General features: G+C 39.8%; 1 protein-coding gene across 2 annotated transcripts in view; it reads left to right on the forward strand.

Moving 5' to 3' along the window:
• The first annotated feature begins 5443 nt into the window (after window positions 1–5443).
• The window catches only part of RIT2 (Ras like without CAAX 2), a 476255-nt gene continuing 465400 nt past the window's right edge, over window positions 5444–16298 (forward strand). For both annotated transcript variants that reach the window (XM_032421247.1, XM_032421248.1), the window contains exon 1: window positions 5444–5772. The gene's annotated coding sequence lies outside the window, so the exon portion shown is untranslated. The remainder of the gene's footprint in view (window positions 5773–16298) is intronic.

Genomic DNA, 16298 nt, shown 5'->3' on the forward strand with positions numbered 1-16298 from the left:
TTTTTTTTTAAAAAAGGGATTGATAAGATGTTGGTTGAAAAAGGGAAAAAGAAAAATTCAAAAAAAAAAGAAAAAAGGAAAAAAGAAAAAAAGACAGTTAAAAAAAATAATTAACTTTGAAAGACTAAAGAATCATGGTAAAAAAGCCATGAATTCTATGTGCAGTATTCCCCTAGCGCTGGAGTTCTGCCGTTCTCATTGATCGGTAAACTTGGTCTTGGCTGACTGTTCTCGCTGATCTTCTGGGGGAGGGGCCTGTTGCCGTGGTTCCCAAATGTCTTTGCCGGAGGCAAAATTGCCCCGCCCTTGCCGGTCCGGGCTAAGTAATCTGCTCGGGTTTGCTCTCCGGAGCTTTTGTTCCCTGCAAGCTCTCCGTACAGCTTTGGAGGCGGAGAGTGAAAATGGCGGCCTCCCAGTCTCCGCCCCGGCGGAGCCGAGAACTCGGGGTCCTGCTCCTCAGCGAGCCCCCAGAGAAAAGCAGTCAGTCACTCCCGTCTCCCCGGTCTCCGGCCACACTCCGCGCTCACCCGGCCTGTGACCGCGCCTTTCTATCTGGCACCCGACCCCGGGTGGAGTCTCCGAACCCAGCAGATCCCCGCGGTGCGCTCCCGCACCTCTCCTCCCGGGGGAAGAAGGTGAGTCTCCCCGGATCTGCCGCTTGTTGGGTCCCTGCTGGAGGAGCAGTGGCCCGACTGTGCCGCGGATCACGGTTTATGGCAACCCCGAGCTGAGAGCCCGCGCCTGGGCTCCGTCTCTGCAGCCGGCTTCCCTGCTCCGATCCCTGGGAGCTCTGCCGCACTCAGGCACCCCCGGTCTTTCTGTGACCCCGAGGGTCCTGAGACCACACTGTCCCGCGAGGGTTCCACTCCCCACTTCACCACCAGAGTGATGTCCCTCAGCGGAGCAGACTTCTAAAAGTTCCGATTTTGTGCTCCGCGGCTCTATCACTTGCCAGAAGCGGCCGACGGAGGCCCCTCCCCCGCCGTCTATCCTCCCGAATAATGCCTCGGATTCACTTCTCCGCACGTCCTACCTTCCAGAAAGTGGTCGCTTTTCTGTTCAGAGAGTTGTTGCTATTCTTTCCTTCGATCTCCTGTTGAGTTTGTAGGTGTTCAGAATGGTTTGATCCCTATCCAGCTGAATTCCTGAGAGGAGACGAAATCCAGGTCTCCTACTCCTCTGCCATCTTGCTCCGCCCCAGTCACTAATCTTTATAATAATATTTTTAGTAAGGGGCACCTGGGTGGCTCAGTCATTAAGCGTCTGCCTTCGGCTCAGGTCATGATCCCAGGGTCCTGGGATCGAGCCCCGCATCAGGCTCCCTGCTCCACGGGAAGCCTGCTTCTCCCTCTCCCACTCCCCCGCTTGTGTTCCCTTTCTCGCTGTGTCTCTCTCTGTCAAATAAATAAATAAAATCTTTAAAAAAAAAAAATAATAATAATAATATTTTTAGTAAAATAAAAAAGGAGAGGCAGATATCATGCTGGTTGGCTTTTTCACTACCAAGAGAAAAACTAGTCATTCCATGAGCCACAGACCAGATTTTTTGCTAAAAGTATAATGAATTTGCTATAAAATATGAAAAATTATTTTCATAATTTTATCATGTTAATTATCATAGAAATGTGTATATTAAATTAAAAAATCATAAAGAGGTAGTGTGAAACAGTGCTGCATTGAAATAGGACTGGAGGTTTCAATATCATTTTAATCCAATCTCTATTATTAGCATAGGGAATCAATTTCATTCTAATATTTTAAGGTCCTATGATTATGTATGACCCAAGATAATTTAGTTCTATTGTGATACCATTTAGTCCCCTAACAGCTCTGGTCAATTCAATTCTTCCACATTTTCATGAAGAACAGTCCAGAAAAAACAAAACAAAAACAAAAGACAGGAGAGAAATTTCAAGCAACAATGTTGAAATCAAGACTTACATTTGGTCCACGTGGGCCTGTTTTTCTTCCTGTAGTGGTTTCTTCCCAGCTGCTCCTTCATCGTCCTCACATGGATATGACCAATGAGAAATAAAAGAATCCGGTGACTTCAGAGACGGACCTGGGGCCTCAGACTGATTGAGATCTATTTTCTCTGCAGGTAAAAGAGACTATTTCCCAAACAGTATGGTATAAAAAGTTAAAAAATAGTGCCTTTCTATAAATAGCTACCTATGGAAATACTTCGGGGGTTTTTTTGGTTTTTTTTTTTGTTTTGTTTTTTCTCTGTTTCTTCCTTAGGACTCAATATTAACTCTTGCAGATGCTCACTGTGGCATATGCTGACCTATTACTTGACAGTACTTAAGATACACGAGATGTTCGGAGCTGGCGTGAATGAGGGTAAATCACTCAGGTTACGTGGACAAGAGGTCCTGGGCTCCTCTCTGTGAGGGAAAGATGTCAAATGAAAAGGGAAGGAATGTGTGAAAGAAGGGTAGATTCTGAAGGGAAACTTGATGCTCTTCAAAAGTGTCGTGTAGGTGTGGCCATAGAGTTGTTACAGAATTGTGTTATCCAAAGAATATGCCGATAGGAAAACTTTTAACAGAACAAAGTTTTGTGTATCAAATCCTATTTAATACTGACTTCTTTGGAGTGCCTGGGTGGCTCAGTCGGTTAAGTGTCTGCCTTCGGCTCAGATCATGATCCCAGGGTCCTGGGATCGAGCCCCGCATCGTGCTCCCTGCTCAGTGGGGAGCCTGCTGCTCCCCCTGCTTGTGCTCTCTCTCTCTCTCTTTCTCTCTCTGCCAAATAAATAAATAAAAATCTCTTTAAAAAAAGGAAAACATACAAATAAACAACAGACCAAAACCAAATGAAACCTCAGCAGGCACATCTTACTGCCAGCAACTTTTAAGCAACACTGATTTATAAAGTACCCTGATACACTTTTAACTCATCAAATATTCAATAAAATGGTCATGTGAATAATTTAGGATAGTTATTTTTTGAGCCCATTTTACAGATGGGGACACTGAGGCTCAGGGGGCATTATATAGCGTATTTTCCAAAGTGGGAAAAAGGAGGATTTGAGCTTAAGTCTTCTATTTTTAAGTTTCATATCCATTCTTCAGTATCATGCTACAGAGACTATTTTTAAAAGTGTGTCCTTTCGAGATTGAAGAATTTCCTTCTGCATAAAAATGAGAGTAGAGATTTTTTTTTTTTCAATCGGCATTTCCTTCTGTCTGCTTTCTATAGGAATTCTACCTGGATGTTTAAATTTGGTGTCTCAAATTTAGCACACCCCAAAACAGAACTCACAATGAGTCCACTCCCTGCCAGTGGCAAACCTCTTACCATAGTCTTCCTCTTCTCGGAAGTGGCCCTTCCTCACTTCCAGTTCCTCAGTCCCCAATCACAGAGTCATTTAAATTCCTTTCCCTCTCTCATACCCACAAATGCAGCCTGTAGCTCATTTGGCCACTGAAAACACCTCACCCTCACCGTCTCCACCACCACCATGCTACTCCATGTGTTGGAAGCACTTCAAACCCCTGCTCTCTCAGAACCCCAGCCCCTGAAATTCCAAGGTGCCTTCTTCCTTCATTGCCTCCAGAGGTAAACTCATGTCCCTTCATCAGGGGAGATTGCTGTGAACTCCATCTCCTGCCCCCACCTCTGCCTTCACAATTTTTTCTCTGTATCTCTTATTTCCTCCTGAGAAAGCATTTCTGTGTTGATTTTCCATCTCCAACCACCAGAATGGAGGCCCCACCTTAGAGTAATGGCCCAGTTTCTTCATTGCCACGTCTTATGTCTTCTGAGCACTTGTCAACATTCGTTAAATAGATGCTTACATGAGAGAAACCAGGCCCACAAATGTGAAAAGCAACCTTTTTGAACTTGCACTCGATATTTATGAGTCATGCCTCTTTCCTCCAAACCCCCTCCTTTGTGTGGCAGTTCTGGAACCCATGGAGTGCAAAGAAAGAGACCCAGAGGTTAGGATTCCCTGGGATTCTTTAGGAAGTGATTTGTATTTTCTGATGTCTAAGAGTGGATGAGAAGAGCCAGTTCCCTCATTGTTTTCTCAATACGGATTTTATTCCCCACTTCCTTCTAGGATGCCTTTTAAAGACGTATTTAGCAATTTGCAATTTAACAATATTTGGGCATTTTCGGAGCCTAAGTCCCTAATTAGTAACAATGTAAGCAAGTAGGTGAAAGGAATATCAGCAAGTAGCTGAAAACAAAGGAATGTAAGCAAGTAGCTGAAATCAAAATTTGGACTCTTCAGTTTTCACTTTTATCCAATTTCTTAATTTAGGAAGTCCCAAAGAGGAAAAAAAAGTTGAAAGGCAACTGTATGCAGGACCTTCTCTCCTGAATCTTAAGTACAAAATACTCTCAGAAATTGTGCCTGACCTTTGGAACATGACTGTCATCTGCTTTCAATTGACAACTCCCGCATTGCAATGAAGGTGAAAAGGCTCAATCTGTCATGGGCATTCTAGAAGCAAAGTGGGATGCAATGCAATTCCATCCGGCGACAGGAGACTGCCCCTCTGTTGGGTTGTGATTTGAAATAACTTCCAAGAGATGAAAATGTTACCCAATACCATGCTATGTTACATAAGACTTACAGATCAACAGAAGGGGTTTAGGTCTGTGAGCTGAAAGGTGGCTGAAGGCAGACAGCTCCCCTCTCCTGTGTGAGATGCCCCATCCTGCAGCATCCTGCAGCCCTGAAATTTCCACGAGTGGCAACAAACATGCAGGGCTCTCTTACAAAATCTCAAGCTTGAATCAGAATACAAGTGATAGAAATTGAGGACTTGCAGTTAAGCTAGAGATCTAGCTAATCTAACATCCTCAACTAATAGATAACAAGACTTTGGTGAGGTGCCTGGTAAACAACAGTGTCACCGGGGAAACCCACGGACATGCAGATCGGGGCATTATATACGACTTCACAGAGCTGGGTGTGCACATAGGCAAGGCACCGTCCTCTTCCAGTCCCTCACGTTTCAGACTTTCTGAAGAGCTTATACATTGCCCTTTGCGTTATCACAAAGGAAGAGCCTGGTTTGGTGAATAGTTTAGTTGGATATGGAGTCAGAGGTTTGGAAATAAATTCATTATGGAGAATGGGAAGTCAGATCCCTTGGCCAGATGAAGAGCAGTATAAGGGTGTTTGATTCTCTGTGTAAGTGAGGGTGGGGAATAAGAGCTCTAGAATCCACTGCAGAAAGACTAGGAAATGAAATGTCAGCTTTCACTCACTGGTTGTATAAAAATTCATTTTGCTTGGCCTAAGTTTGCTGATCTCCAAGATGCTTATTTTTCTGGCCATACCGGTTAGGGATGACGATAACCATCGCACTCACAGCCAGAAGCAGTAGCCGTTGAGATCCTCCCTCAAATGCTTCTTGGCTCATCTCCCGTCTCTCCTTCCCAGCCCCACACAATCTTCTGTTCATGAGAGCTCCCCCGGAACATCACCCAGATGCACACAAATGCTCTATTCTCAACACTAGCCATTTGCTCCCACTCACTGGACAGGTGCTCTTTCTGTGGTGACATTCTGGAAGCATCAGGCTCTCCAGGGATTCTTCCCTAAAAGTCACAGCAAGTTTCCTCAGCTCTGCTGGCAGTGCTCACACGGCAAACAAATGCCTCCTGTTTGAAGCTGCTCCATCGGGCCGGACCACCATTACTGCCAGGGCAAGCAGTGGGGTACTTTCCAGAGCCTGGAGGTCAGACTGGAATCCCATCCTCCACGGACGTGTGGAAGATTCCTCGCCTCTTAATTTCATGTCAAATTAGGTGAGTCCTAGAGATTCTCCCTCTCCTATAGCCAAATTCAGGTAGTCTGTTTCAGAGGTCTCCTGGTTTTCACTCTGCCAGTTAGCTGTGGCCATAATTTGTATGTGCAGTTGCCCAGGGGTAATCCCAAAGGGGCTGAGGCAGAAATGAAGCTGAATGAGTTCTTCTTGTGGTACTAACAATCTTCCTGCAATGACCCCCATTTCTGACACACTACCTTTGGATTTAATTTATAGGTCTGATTTTTTTCTCTCTTTGGATTCTACGGTATCATGTAAAAAGAACCCTAGCAGGACCCTTTTAAGACCCCTACGTGTTTTCCAACCATCCCTGAATCCCAGGGTAAGCAGAGGCCAGCTTTGTGCTGGGTAGACTCCTGTTGCTTATAAATCGGGACAGTGTGTCAGATGACCTCTATTGTTCTCCCAGCACTAAAGTGCTGACCTCGAGTTAAGTATTTGGCAAAATTATCATGGTGATATCAAGAGTCATCAAATTCTTATCTCTGAGAAGCTAAACCAGGGCTCTTGAGATTTTGAAATTGCTCAGTTACCTAGATCTAAAAATTCTGGTCTTAAAAAGATCCAGGAATGTTTCAAAAGTAGCAAATGATACTTGTGGAGTGGCAGGGTACTTTGGAGGCAAGTGGTATAGTGGGCGCGCAATGGGAATTTCTTTCAAATCAAGGAATGTATTAGGCACACCAACGCTTGTAGAATTGTAAGTGATGGGATTAAGAGATCAATAAAACATGGTTCTTGCCCTCAAGGCCTCCACAAAAAGAAAGTAGACATATGTACAAGACTTAAAGTACAGGGAGAATGTGTCCCATGCCATAATAATGATATAAAGGAAGGCGGGATTTTAGGAAATGGACAGGGTAATTATAACACAAAAACTACCGGCATTGCAGAAGTAACTTTAAGCTAAAACTTTAAAGTTTGGTATCAATGGGCATTTATACAAGGAGAAATAAGGGTAAAACAAAAGAAAGGGCATGGCTTGTCAAAAATTATCAAGTAATCCGTTGTGCTCAGGGGTTAAGTGTGGTTGGGAGAGAGAATTAAAATGTATGTTTTGATCAGATTTTGGAAGGCTATGAATGATCTGCTAAGGCATTTGAATATTATTCTGTATATACTGAGTAAATTGGAAGTTGTTTGTTATTATTTCCCTATGCCTTCGGGTTTGGTCTTTAACCAAAAAATGAAGGAAAGAGGTGTAGAGTTTCACATATCAGGTGTTTTGATGTATTTATTTTTTATTTCTTCCCAATAAAATATAATCTCAGTAAGTGGCTGAAGAATTATCTTTCTCTTTAAATATGTATCTCTGATTCTAATTGAAACTGAAAGTTAAATTTCACGTCATGTATTTTTCCCAGGGTTGCCTATAAATTTGGAAGGGTGCAGTGACATCAGTCAAAGGGGCCTGGTTTAACCTCTCTAAGAGTTCCAAAGAAAGTCACTTCTGTGTCTCATAGTTTCTTACCAGATCAAGTGTGATAATAATGTAAATGTATAGAACTTCCAGATATAAAATTATAATTACCATCATGATTACAAACACCAACAATAAGAGGAAGAATTATTAATTTCAGGAAATGTCCTGCCTCATTCCTCTTTCCTCAAACTCCAGAATTTTAGGCTACTTATTCACTACCCTCTATCACGTGGAACCCCCTGACACTTTAGCTCCCAGGGCTGGAACTTCCCTCCCTCTTACGAAAATAGACTTTGTCCATTTCTTATTATGACTGGGCTCTGTTTTGGGTGTGGGAGAAATAGGTATTTATGAGTTGATCAGGTAAGCCAACCTACTCAATTGTTTTGGCTGGTTTGTGCTACCATCCTAGGGTCCAGAAGGATTGATTAAGTGAAAACCAACCCATTTCCTGAAGGCTTCTGGGAGATAACTCTACTTTCTGGCAGCGATGGTAGCTGATGCCACGGCTCCTTTTGGCTGGGAGGGACGCATGTAGATCATTGCCTCTTCAAGCTCCGTCTGCAGTCTCGGGAATAGGGTTCCCAGGGCGTGGTAGGAGATAACTGATAACTCTTCCCAGCTTCCAATCTCCCACTTTTTTGCCAACATAAAAATATTATACTTATCCCACATACCTAAAGATGGGTGAGGCCATATGATTTATTTGGGCCAATTAAATGTCTAAAATAATTATGTTATCGTTTGATGTGGAATTTTGAAGAGGTTGGAATGCTCTGCTGGATTCCTTTTCCTTCTGCCCTGATTGGTGTCCAGCAATATTTCAGATGGAGCTAGTGCTTTGTGCTCCTGGCTCCTAGGAGGTGGAGTTGAGCTCAGGGATCCTCCACTGTGGTTAAAGCCACTGAGATTTGGGAGTTGTGTGCTACTGAGATTATTCCCCAAGTTTCAAAACTGCTCATCTAAGAAGGAACATGACTTCCCCAAGGTCAACCTAGTATGAAGCAAAGTACTCTAGAATCCTACGATCAGTTTTGGGATTTTCTCACTCTGCTCTTCTTCCAGACTTAAATTCTAACCTTTCCTTGGCAACGCTGCTCATCTAACCTGTCCTTTTGGAGCCATCCTAAGTTCAGCCTTTCTCAAGGCCAATGCCACTGTAGAAGGGCCTTCCTTGAATGCTACTAAATTTGCTCCCTTCAAGCCTAATTTTAACACACCATAGATGTGTTTGAAGAGTGCGGCATTCCAACACGAGTGGAGGACCCAAATACTATTTTTAAACCATGAATTTAGGACAATTTACTTGTGTGAGATGAAAGGAGAAGCAGGCAGTGCTGAAGGCATGTGTTAAAAGTACAACTGGCGACAGAGCTCAGGTCGTCCCCTGCCAAGCCCATTTATTTTCAGATCAGATAGCATGCAATTCCAATTATGCATATTTGTTGAAATTTATTCCAGAGAATAGAAAGATATGCATAATTCTTTTCGAATACTAAGGAATCTAGAAAAGAAAGAAATCAGTCAATCATTTCATCATAGCGGGGGGAGAAATTTGTGTTGCATTTATTGAAATGTTTGCTCACATATTTCTGGTTATGTTTGTTGAGAAGATGCTGTTTCTCGGTATTTTAGAGCAGAATTTCTTTATTATTAATCCTTAGTGTCACACTTTGTCATCAGCATCACAACTTTCCAAAACATTATTATTATTAGTTATTATTATTATATGTTGTTATCTTTTGAGGGAGTTAAATTTGCTGTATTGGCAGTCCCCTTATTACATGTAAGCATGTTATAAAGTCATAAAGTTATAAAGCTTTTATTTTCCTTACTCCCAGTCCTCATCGACTTCAGATAACAACCCCTGATCGTGTAGCTAGGTCTCTGACTGACCAAGAGGCGTCTTGGCATTGCTGAAAAGGGTATAGACTATGCCAATAAACTGATCATGTTTTGAAAATTATCTTTCTCAATTATTGGCTCTGTGACTTTGAGGAACTTATTCTGAGAACTGTTTCTTTCAGCTGTAAAATGGTGCAATGAATACCTACCCTGCAGGCCTTCATGAGAAAATGCATGTAAAATGCTTGACAAATTATAGATGACCAATGATTGGAAGCAATTAAAATTTCAGCTCCAGATTTGAATTTGCTCTCTGTTCTACTGCAATCATCAGGCCTAGCTGGTAGAATACTGGCTGCCTTGCAGAATATTCACACTTGTCAGCTACTCTTTCATTTTCCTCATACAGCAAGGCTGCATGACACCAAGGTCAAGAAGAGATAACACCTGGCTGGAGTCATGTTTCCTTGACATAGAGATGTTTTTATGTGCACCTGCACATGTGAATCACCGGGGATCAGCAATACTCGACCAAGTCTCCCTGTCTTATCTTCTTTTCCTAATTTTTTCCTCTGCATATTTTGGACACAGACTCCTTCCAAACTTTATAAATGACCTTTTACCATCCTTGCATTATATTATTTTTCTCTTGACTCAACATCAGCACACCTACTCACACATTGTATCTTATTGTTTCTTCTGCATGGGCCTTCTCAGATACCAATATAGAATCTCCAGAGTCAAATGCAACCTTAAGCTCCTACCTGATATTTACCTGCTGAAGTCAAGTTAGCTTCACATGCATTCTTTTTTTTTTTTTTACTAACTCTCCCCAGAAGCCCTTGTATACTGTATCTCAGCCACAGAGCCATGTCTAGTCCATCCTGCATTTGTTTGCTTACCGCTATCAATAGCAGTGCTGATACTGAGAAATACAAAATGTGGGCTAAAAGTCACAGGCACTCAACTGTCGATTATAAGCACATAAGTGTGTAAGCACAAGAAATGGACCCAGTGAATTAAATCATGGCCTCATTTATTTTTACTTTATATATTCCCACTCCTCATATGTTTACATCTTTCAACATAACTTACGTCCTATTTCCATCTGGAAACTGACCTAAATGGCATGTAGGTTCTGCAAGCTGAGCACATGTGTACACTTTTCCATCCAGGCTGAGAAGCCCAGGGAGTATTCACAGAGAGGCTGAGTTGTATCTCTCAGCAGCCTTAGGATTGCAGATCCCATTTAAATAAGCAATTTTTCCAAGGTTGAGATCCTGACCCTAGAGGGCTCATCAATATCCATAATGTCAAAAAAGACACTATGGAATGCCTAGCATATAGGCGTTGGATCTAGTTTCTGTTGAGAATCAGTGAAAATTCTCTGGCTTTGTGTTAAACTTTCATTCATTGATTGCTTCTCTTTTAGTCAAATCCAACTACTGAATTTATGTGCTTTAAAGCCATTAGATTAATTTCCATGCAAGCAGAGATTATGTTTAATGTGACATCAAACATTTGCAGGTAAATTTAAAAATGAAGAAGTCTAATTCTTGGATGTTTGAGAAGCATCCCGATGACTGGTGCTTTCACTATTTCTCTCCCATCCCCCAGAGTCATGGGAAGCCCCATATGGACTGTGGAGCTCCAGTAATTATGAGGATCCTAGTGACTATGTGTGTGTGTGTGTGTGTGTGTGCATGCGTGTGCGCACACGCGCATACATGCATGGTGGGGCAATGAACAAATATTTGTTAGATACATGGGTCTGATTTTACTGGTTTATAGAAGTGGAGAGATATGTTATAGCCATCCCATTGTACATGTATCCCCTATTTACTATGATCTGATGTGCATGTTTCATAATGGTTTATTAGGAACTCAAGTCTTGAATCTGAGGACTTTGATTTCTAAGCTTAGCTTTGGAATTTCCTAATTGCAAGACTTTCTTTTTTTTTTTTTTTTAGTATTATTTTGTTATGTTATGTTAGTCACCATACATTACATCATTAGTTTTTGATGTAGTGTTCCATGATTCATTGTTAATTGCAAGACTTTCAACAAAGCATTTACCTTCTCTGAGTTTCAGTTTTCTTATCTGTAAAATAGGGTAATAATATTCTACCTTTCCAGTCTGTTGAGAAATTCATGGCAGATTAATTTGTTGGGATTAAGGAAAATTCTTCTGTAAAATTAGCAATTATCCTCACAATTTCCTTTTGCAGATAAATGGATCCCACAGGCCATGACATTTGCTCATGCATAATATATTCTATTTGATTCAGTTAAATTCACATCCATTTGCTCAGCAATAACTAAATGTTTGGTCCTGGGCTATTTGTGATATATGGTTCCTACCTGAACCAGAGGGGAAGCTAAGATATATAGAATTAGCTGGAGTATAGTATACAAACCTAACATCTTAGAGCAATGCAATAAATAAATGTAGGCACATTGAAGAGTGAGCCATTATTTCCATCTGGATTATTTAAAGAATGGAGCAGAGGAAACCAAAGTCAGTGTTAAGTCACTGGAGGAATTTTGAAGGCTTGGATATAGGAGACACTCTCTAAGCGAAGGCCTCAAACCAAATATGTTCTAGTAAAAGCAAAATCAGATTGGGCTAAGGTCCAGGACACATCTGGGGAAAAGTGAGAGATATTCTGGGAAAGGTAGATTACAGCTAGATCACTGAAGGGCCTGACTGCAAAGACTAGAACTGTGGACATCATACGCCAGGAAATATTTAAGAGTTTAAGCAGGGAGCTGACAGAGTCTAAGCAGTGCTAGGATAAGCAAATTAGCTTATTAGTAGTCCATAGGAAAGACAGATGAGTCACTAGGATGCAGACAATGGGGTAATTTTTTCTCTTCCCATTGTTATAGTCAGTGGTCAAAACAACGTCATGTTATACAGTGTGAGAAAAAAGCCACAGGTGGAGAGCTGGGCTTTGTGGCCATAATAATATATTCCTTGTTACATTATTACTTCATGACACCTATCTCGTCCTTTGACATAAGATTTTGGTCTGTTTTATTTGTGTTTGTGTCCTGCCCACTAGTCTCTACCATTGTCCCTCTTCCTTTCTAAATTCAGCTCATCCCTTTGATGTCAGATAGAGACCCGCCATTTCTGTGAAGCCACTCTTTGCTCTTCCAGCTCTTGTTATTCTTCTGCTTCTTTGAATACATTCTTAATTTATAATCTAAGGCACATAAGTAAATAGCTTTGCTTATATGTTGCATGGTTAATTTATTGTATATTCATCTTGAATCTCTGATTTATCTCTCACACCTTTGTATATGTTGTTCTGTAATTTACACTTACTGTTTTGAGCGTGTCAGATACTTGGGGAATTGTGCAGAGAAATTATTTGATGGAATTATGGTAATCCTGTTACTGTAATATCACTTATTCTCCTTCTCCGGCACTTTGAAATCAATCTGCACAGATAGAAATTTCAATCTGAATAGAGACAAAGAGATATTCAACTTTCAAGTCTCTGATTTTGTAGGAGAAACAAAAGAGGGACCAGAAAATAAGGACAGATCAGGGAAAATACTTCAACCTCTGCTGATACTTGAAATCAAATCTTCAGATGCTGGAGAAAACTGGATCTATGAATGTGTGTTTAACCACTTATATTCTTACTTTTGGGGTATACAAGCATATGGATATTTCTTCTCAGGGACAGAGAAGAGAAAAAAGTTATTCCTTTACAAATTTCACCTTATATGAAAGGTGAAATTTATTTGTTGCTACATTTATGTTCATAACTTGAAAGATCTAAACAGAAATTCATCTGAGTTTATAATTGCTCCTGCCTGCTTCATGGCTTAGAGAATTAAGCTGATTTTAAAGGACATCTTACATCTTATAAACTATAGGAGAAGGAAAAATGGAAAACTTCCAGATGAAGTCAATTAGGTCTAAATTATCCAGATAATTTGTATAAAAACACACACTATAAAAAGTATTGATGAGGAAATAGAAGCTTGAAGAGATTATGTGACTGGTCTATGGTCATTCTTTAAAATATGAAAAAATAAAAACAAAACTATCAAATATGTTTAAATTCATGACATGATAGCTTCTTTCCACCTCATTTTGCACTTATTTTATATGGCATCATCACTCCAAGATTTAAGACATTTATTTTTTTTATTTTTTTTATTTTTTTTTTAAGATTTTATTTATTTGAGAGAGAGAGAGAATGAGAGAGAGCGAGTACATGAGAGGGGGGAGGGTCAGAGGGAGAAGCAGACTCCCTGCCGAGCAGGGAGCCCGATGTGGGACTCGATCCAGGGACTCCAGGATCATGACCTGAGCCAAAGGCAGTCGCTTAACCAACTGAGCCACCCAGGCACCCTTAAGACATTTAAAAGAATTCTGACGGGCACCTGGATGGCTCAGTCGATTATCTGCCTTTGGGGTCCTGGGATCAAGGCCCACATCAGGCTCTCTCAGGGTCCTGGGATCAAGCCCTGTATCAGGCTCCCTGCTCAGCGGGGAGTCTGCTTTTCCCTCTGCCCCTCACCCTACTCTCATGTTCTCTCTCTCTCTCTCAAATAAATAAATAAATAAATAAAATCTTTAAAAAAATAAAAGAATTTGAGCCTGTAAGTGGATCTAAGAGGAAATTTTATGGGGCATATACAGATGAAGGAAGTAAAAAAAATCCAACTTTCTTGTGATTTTCTCTATAAAAACAAGAAAATATACATTTTCTACATCACAAAATTTGGGATGATGATTGAGTACAACCATTTCTTGCATTGATGGTGGTGGGGTGGATACACAAACAAACCGGTGTATTAATAGGACTTTAATAGTAAAGGCGGCAAAATATTTTTCAAGTTTCTTTAATTTAATCTAAATTCTAAATTTATTTAAAATGTATTAGTTTTCTGAAGATAAAAAGCAAATTGAATATCTGAATTTAGTGATAATGTTCAAGCTCCAGATGTATTCAAAACACAAAATTTGACCAGGTCAACATGGGACTACTTAGATCAGTCTTTTACTCCAAAGTAGTGCATATGTTTTCTTGAGAAACTGACAATGAAAATCAAAAAGACCAAAGAGTAGAAGTAATTGAGTTGGAATTTTAAAAAGAATTTGAGGGGCTTCTGGCTGGCTCAGTCAGTAGAGCATGCAACTCTTGATCTCAGGGTTATGAGTTCGATCCCCATCTTGGGTGTAGAGATTACTAAAAAAAGCATTTGATACAGTGTGATATAAAAGAATAACATGTAAGTCTGGCAGATACGTGGCCTTGATGAAATAGTGAATTGGCTGGGATACAGAAGCCAGACTATGTCGGTAAGCAGCCCTCCTAATGCAATTAGCAAAAATTCTGTTGCTAGGGTCATTTACAATTGAGTTGATCAAAGTATTAGAAAATATTTTTCTGATAACAATCATCAAAGAGATGGAGTAGACATTCTAGGAGGTTTTTCTTTTCTCTACTTAGGACTCCAAATGGCTAAGAATCAAGTAAGAAGTTCACAGGTAGAATATTCAAGAGAATAATTTACAGCCTGTTAATATGAGACAGTGTGAGGGTAAGAGAAAAATAGTGTTGAACTGTCTCATGAAGCAGGTAATGACGCCATATTACTTGCTTTAAACTTAAGAAGACCGGGGTAATTCAGTAAATCTAATTCAGTAACTAAAAGTAAGTAAATAAAAAAATAAATAAATCTCTTCCTCCAAGTTTGTCTCAATTAAATATATAGAACCAGATTAAGCTCACAACAATTTATAATCTGCTTCATAATAAGAACTGTTGTCTTATTAGGCTTTGCATTTCTAGTCTCTAGCATAGTGTCAGACATGGAGTAGACATTAATGATTTAATGTTCATTCATTAATGAACTTATAATTGATATACCACACTGTAGAAACTATATAAACTGTATGAAACAATAGATGTGATGAAGACATGAGAGGGCTAAAAAAATGCACATAGATATGACAATAATGCTATTTACACTATAGTAAGGACTAAAAGCATTCGTTCAAATGAGCTTCGAAGGGGAGAAATTAACATCTGGCCAGGGAATTTGGAAAGTCTTCATGGAGGGCTGTGCTTGTGATGGACAGGACATTAATAGCTTGGGATAGAGAAGCTGTCTATAAAAAGAGACAAATGAGAACAGCAAAGAAGTAAATAGTATGTGTATGGACAAAACTAAGTGGTTGAATTTCATTAGCTTATAGATATGTTTAGAGAAATTAGAGGAGACAAAGTGACAGAAGAAACTTTGGAGTACAGTATTCTTGTGGCTTTTCTCCCTTCCCCCTCATGTGCTTTCAAAGATCACCTTTCAGATAAATTAATTGATTTCAGGAGAACTTAAATAAAATCATGTAGAAACACAATAATAAAATAAACATCTACATTTTTATCGTATCAGTTGTCAATGTTTTGTTACATTTCATCCAGATGTATTTATATTTGTATATGTATGATATAAAACACTATCTCTTGTAATTCCATTATTATTCCCAGATATAACCTAGATAGATAATTTCAGGGATAATCTCCCAATCTGATTTTAATTTTTACAATCATATATATGAGAATATAAATAATATATTGGATTTTCTTGTACATTTTGTAAAATATATATGCAATATTATGACAGCATGTATAATTTTTCATTTTGCTTTTTTTCATCCAACATTGTGTTTTTTAAATTGCATCATATGTATAGTTTTCCATTGTGTGAATATAGCATCATTTGTGTATCTGCTCCTTGCTATAGGTCATTCAATTTGTTTTCTTTTTTTCCTAAACTTTGTGTTGTTTCAAACAATGCTGCAATCAGTATTCTTGTAAACATCTTGCTGTCCTCAATTTAGAAGTTCCTCTAAAGCAATGGTTCTTAAACTCCAACATGAATCAGAATCACCTAGAGGACCTGATAAGACAGATTTCTGGCCCCACCCTTGGACTTAAGTAGAAAAAGAGTGGAACTCAGAATTTGCATTCTAACAAGTCCCTGTCAATGCTTATTCTGCTGACCTTGGGGGCAAAACTTTGAGAATGACTTCTCTAGAGAATAAAACTAGAAGGAGAATTTCTGCAATGTAGGATAAGTATATCTTCAGTATCACTAGATACTGCCAAAGTGCTCCTAAAATTGGCTCTTCCCTTATACACAACAATAGAGTATTAAAGAATTATGGTTTTCCTCATCTTGGCCAATTATTGATATTATCGATATTA

This window comes from Phoca vitulina, unplaced genomic scaffold, assembly GCF_004348235.1.
Source record: "Phoca vitulina isolate PV1807 unplaced genomic scaffold, GSC_HSeal_1.0 scaffold24, whole genome shotgun sequence".
NCBI classification, from domain to species: Eukaryota; Metazoa; Chordata; class Mammalia; order Carnivora; family Phocidae; genus Phoca; species Phoca vitulina.